We start from the raw sequence: 6,455 nt of genomic DNA on the forward strand, positions 1-6,455 counted from the left end.
TAGAGAGAATAGTGCAACAATGAATGAGTGGAAGCCCAAAATCTCTGTAAATGTTTATGAAAATTAATAAAATATAATTATAGAAAAAAAATGATTGTTAGAAACAAAGCGAAATGTAATGTCTAGTGACCTAGGAAGTGTTTCTTTGAATACATGTCTCACAAGAACGTTTGAGTAAGTGTTAATTCCTGATTCTACTATTATTATTGTAAAAAAACATATATGGGGATCCAAGGGGGGAAGGAGTGGGAGCAGAAGGACGAGGATGGATAGGGATGAAATCACAGGGCTACACAATTTGGTGGGTGGAGGGAGAGATTCCTGACTTTTTGTTGTTGCTTTGTCTCCTTAATGACAGGGAACTGGAAAAAGAGTTTCCTGTGACAGGGAAATAGCCACTTTTCTCCTGCAGTTCAGGAAAGTTGGGTTTCGAAGTCTTAACCACTAGGTAGAGTCCAGAGAGCAGGATTGCAACCAGCCATCCACTCACAGATGAACTGATTTCATGCCTTGACTTTTGTCTCCTCTTCTCTTCAAGGTCCCCCCTAATGAATCATTCCAGAATGCTCACATCAGATTAAGTTTTCTAATGTTTTTAGTTCCTCTGTGCACTGGAAAGAAAATTAACTGCTATGTGCACTTCATCTGATGCTCAATTTATTATAAAACAGATTAAATAATATTCTTTTAAAAATCCAAATACTCCTTAAACAAAAAAACATAAAAATTTATGTATTTAAGAAATATAATATTTTCTAGACTAAATGGTGCAGGGACCTATTGTGGCCTCGTGCCAAGAAGCTGTGCTGCAATCCCAAAGGCACACATAGTGCAAGGTCACCAGCTGCTCCATGGGAGAAGGATGGGTAATCTCCTCCCATGCAATTTACTATCTCTGAAAACTAGCCATGGGTCGGTTCCGACTCAATGATAAACAACAATAACATGGTGCAGTAGCTATTGGCTGTGACTTTTGCTACATGGTTCAATTTTTGTTATTGTTAAGTGTTGTTGAGTTAAGCAAAACTCACAGCAAGCCTATGAACAGCATATGTGGATCCTGTCTTCTCCTGCACCATCCTCATCATATCTGACACACTTGAGCCCATTGCTGGAGTCACTGTGTTGAGTCAAATCCTCTCATTCAGAATCTTCCTTTATTTCAGTGATCCTACACCTTTCAAAGCATGATGTCCTTTTCCAAGGTATAGCCTTTCCTAAGTATGAGAGATAACCAAAAATATGAGAGAACATGCCCAAACTATGAGAGGTGAAGCTTCATCATCTTTGCCTCCGAGGAGCATTCTGGTTGCACTTTCTCCAAAACATGTCTGTTTGTTCTTTTGGTAATTCATGGGATATACAGTACTCTTCCCAAATACCACAGTTCCAAGGCATCAATTCTTCTGCCATCCTTATTCATTGTCTAGCTCTTAGATGTATAGCAAGTGATTGAAAAGACCATGGCCTGAATCGGACACACTTTAGTCTTCACATTATTATCATTACTACATCAAATTAACATCATGGCTGGGTAGGGTTATGATAATGATGTGAATGAACTTAACAGCACCTTTTGAGAAGCACATGGCTTTAAATTTAATCAAGATACTCCACTAGGCTAGATTTTAAAACTGCTCTGACCTATTGACTTTTTTTTTTTAACCCTCTCCCATGGACTTCCAAAAGAACAAACAAATCGGTCTTAGAGAAAATATGACCTGGCTGCTCCTTGGAGGCAAGGATGGTGAGACTTTATTTCACATATTTTGGACATGCTGTTAGGAGGGTGAATGTTCAACCTAAAAGAGGAAGACTGTTAACAAGATGGATTGACACAATGAGTGTAACAACGAGGTCAAGTATATTAGAGATGGTGATGATGGCTTAAGAAAAGACAAGGTTCAGGTGGTATACTTGATGGCACACAACAACCCCCCACCCATTCCTTTTTTAGTAAGAATGTCAACAACTTTTTTACTATGTCTCTTCTTCCATTGCTTGTTAGGTGTATTGGGAGTCAGATAACTTTTGTTTTAAAGATTGAGAAAAACTATCCCCAAGAACAAATTGTTTTAGAGGAAGTGCAACCAGAGTGCTTTTTTAGGGGTGAAGAGAGTGAAATTTCAACTCACTTTCTTTGGTCATATTTTCAGAAGAAACTAGTTCTTAGATAGAGACAGCATTCTGGGAAAGGTAGATTGTGTGTCAAAGAGAGAAAGACCAAGAGAAGGAACAAGATGGATTGACACAGTGACTAGGATGATGGGCTTGAGCAGATAGACATTGTGAGGATGGTACAGGAGAGGACAAGGTTCAGATCTGTTGTTTCTAGGATTGACTTAAGTCCTGGTCTACTTGATAGCAACCAACAATAACAACAACATCCACAAAGAACTCTACCAAATCACAACAACAAAAAAATGCTTTCCCCCCCCCTACATACACATAAACCTTATTTGAGGATAAACATGAACATTTTAGACTGGTACTTAGCTGGGTCTTCAAGGAGATGGGAGATTTCTACCTTTTCAGTGTACTTGAGACACTAAGCAAGTGTTTTACTGATCTCAGCAAAACATAGTTCATGATCTGATCCATGGAGTTTGAGAAGATGTGACTTTCCATTTTGGTCATTGCTGCTGCCTTGATCATCAATGGCAGGACACTTGTTCTTCAGCAGCATGAAACTCAACCTGCTCATGAGCCCCAGATTTCTTCTTTGTTAGAATCCTGGTACTGGAAGTACCAGTTGCATGACTTTATAGAATTCTTTATTCTTCTAGAATGACCAGATTCACGCAACCTATCTTATTCCAAAAGTGTAGCAAGGACTCAAGATGCTGTATCAAGTGGTCTCTCTATTCCCTGTTAGCTTTTGTATTTAAAAAACAAAAAAAAAGCTTATAAACATCCTATGTGTTTTAAGGGCTTTTTCTTTCCTGTACATGAAGTCATCACTTTCTTGGAGACTACAGATTTCTGCGGCTTGGATGGCAAGCAGAAACAGATATAGTTCTCCTTTATCATCTTTGACTTCTATGGCTAGCTTCACCAGCCATGAACAGAAGGAAACGTAGGAGTAAAACCTATCCCCTGAGCTAATTTGATATAAACACTTCATCTTTTTATCTTTGGTAGAATTGGTGCAATGGTTTCTGACAGAATTTCTTTTATTTATGAACTTATTTTAAGGCTTTCCTGTAAAGCAACTACTAGATTAGGACTGCATGTAGTGAGGAACTGAGATGTTGTTCCTACCACCTTGTCAAAAGATGACAAGTCTCCACTCCTATCACCTTTTAACAATAATGGTTAACTGCAACAAAAAATTCAAAATTTAAGCCAGCTTGACATTTTATTGTTCTTTGTATTTTCTTATTTCTATTTATGGAAGACCATGATTCTCTTTCTCCTGGACAATGACACTGACTCCCTTAGAGGCTGCAGTATTGAGTCATGGAACTTGGACAGGAACCTTTCCAAAGCTACAAAGCTGCATTTAATTTGCATTTTGAAAAATATAAAAAGCAGCTTTAATAATAATGAATTTATGTACCATAAAGTTTGGGTGAACGTAAAATCAAGTTTCTCCTTGGAAACAAGGATTTTGAAACTCTGTCTCACAAGCTTGAGGCATGTTGTTAAGAGGGACCAATCTTTGGAGAAGGACATTGTGTTTGGAAGGATGGAGGGTCAGTGCAAGAGAGGAAGACCCCAGATGAGATGGATTGACACAGTGGTTAAGGTAATGGAAGTAGGCGTGTTGGAGACAATGACATTAGCTCAGAAGAGGGAAGGCTTCAGAGCCCCTGTATGAGTACCAGGTGACTCAATGATACATAACAACAACTACTACTATGAAGTTAATCTTTCTTAAGTATAAAATTCTATGATTTTTGCTAAGTTTATAGGGTTGTAGCATCATCACCACTCCAATTTTAGATCATTTTCCTAACCCCAGGAAGGTCCCTGATGTCTAAATATTTAATCTGGGCTCCCACTCTCAGTGCTAGGCAATCACTAATCTGATGGCTATCTCTTTAAATTGTCTTTTTAAACCATTTTATATAATGTGTGGATAGAATTCTGCACAATCAATGATTTATTCATTAAAAATATCTTTTTAAAGAAACATAACTGTGGGCAATGCACATAGATTTCACCTGATGGTATGCACAGGAATCAGATTGATTATGTCTATGAAAAGAATAATTGGAGAAGTTCAAATCAGCAGTGAAAACTAGGCTAGGTGCTGATTGCGGGACGGACTGTCAACTACTCATATGCAAGTTCAATTTGAAGCTAAACAATGTAAAATAAAATCCACAGGAATCAAAATTTAATATTGAGTCTATCCCACCGGCACTTAAAAACCAACTCAAGAACAGATTTGAGGCCTTGAGCATTAATGAATGAAGACCAGATGAACTGTGGGTTAATATAAAAAATATTATCCATGAAGAATGCAAAAGGTCATTACAAAGATGGAAGAAGAAGACCAAAATGAATATCAGAAGAGATTGAATATTGCATTAGAGTACCAAGAAGCCAAAGCAAAGGGAAGAAATCAAGAAGTTAAGGGGTTGAATAGAAGATTTCAAAGGGCATCTTGTTAATATAAGACAAAATATTACAATGAAATGTGCAGGGAGTTGAAGTCAGAACATCAAAAGGGCAGAACTCTCTTGGCATTTCTTAACCCGAAAGAACTAAAGAACAAATTCAAGCGGAGAGTTGCAATATTTAAGAATGCTCTGGGCAGAATACTGAAGGTTTCAAAAGAAGATTAAAAGAAGATGGAAGGAGTATACAGGATCCCTGTACCAAAAAGGATTGGCTGACACAAATGGTGATGAAGGAGGAAGTTCAGGCTGCTCTGAAGGAATTGGCAAAAAACAAGGCCTCAGGGATCAATGGAATACTACTTGATATATTTCAACAAACAGATGCTGCTCTGCAAAACAACTACCCGATCAACTGACTGGAATAGATTAATATTTATTCCCATTCCAAAAAAAAAGATGTGAGCAGACACAGTATGGAAATTATCAAACAGTATCACAGTTATCTCTATTATGTAAGAGTCTTGAACATACCATGAACCACCAAGAAAACAAATAAGTCTGTCTTGGAGAGGGTGAAACCAAGTCCCTCCTTGGAGGCTAGGATTTTGAAGCTCCGTTCCACATACTTTGGGCATGTGGCCAGAAGAGACTGATCCTTGGAAAAGGACATCAAGCTAAGAAGGGTGGAGGGGCAGCACAAGAGAGGAAAACCCCAGATGAGCTGGATTGATACAGTAACTGGGGCAATGGGGGTAGATGTGTCAGAACCAGTGAGACTGGTTCAGGACAGGGGCAGGTTTCAGAGCTACCTAAGGTTGCTATGAGTCACATAGCACATGGCACATAACAACAACAAGAATAACCACTAATATCACAAGCAAAATCCTGATGAAGATTATCCAAAAACTGAACAGTGCATAGAGAACTACCAGAAATACATACTGGGTTTAGAAGAGGTCATATCATTAGAGACATTATTGCTAATGTCAAATGGATCTTGGTGGAGACAAAGAATACCGGAGGAATGTCTACCTGTGTTTTATTGACTATTCAAAAGCATTTGACTGGGTGGATCACAACAAATTGTGGCTAACCTTGAGAAGAATGGGAATCCCAGAACACTTAATTGTGCTCCTGTGAAACCTTTACTCGAACCAGGCAGCAGTCCTCAGAACAGAGCAAGGAAACACTGCTTGGTTCAAAATAAAAAAAAGAATGCACCAGGGATGTGTCCTGTCTCCATACCTTTTCAATCTTTATGTAGAGCAGATCATTTGGGAGGCTGAACTCTATGTAGATGAATGTGATATCAGGATTGACACAATGAAGCTTGCTGAAACTGAAAATGATTAGAAGTGTTTGGTGCAGAAGGTCAAGGACTGTAGTCTTTGATATGTAATCTTTAACATCAAGAAGCCAAAGATTCTCACCACTAGGCCAATAGGCAGCACTATTATAGATGGAGAAGATATTGAGGTTGTTATCAATTATAGCTTCTTCAGTTCCACAATCAACAGTCTTGGCACCAGTAGTCAGGAAATAAAAAGATGGATTGCACTGGGAAAATCTGCTGTCAGGGAGAAAGTTCTAAGAAGCAACAATGTCAGTCTAGAGACTAAGGTGCACCCAATCCAGACAATTGTCTTTGAAATTACTTGCTGTGCATCAGAGAGCTGGACGATGACTAAGGATGACAGAAGAATAGATGCCTTTGAGTTGTGATGCTGGAGAAGAGTCTTAAACATACCATGGACTGCCAACGAAACAAGTAGGTCTGTCTTGGAAAAGGTGAAACCAAGTTTCTCTTTGGAGGCTAGAATTTTGATGCTCTGTCTCACTTTGGGCTTGTGGCTAAGAGGGATCAATCCTTGGAGAAGGATATCATAC

Source organism: Elephantulus edwardii, unplaced genomic scaffold (genome assembly GCF_000299155.1).
Source record: "Elephantulus edwardii isolate Elephantulus edwardi_28Jun2011 unplaced genomic scaffold, EleEdw1.0 scaffold00082, whole genome shotgun sequence".
Classification (NCBI taxonomy): domain Eukaryota; kingdom Metazoa; phylum Chordata; class Mammalia; order Macroscelidea; family Macroscelididae; genus Elephantulus; species Elephantulus edwardii.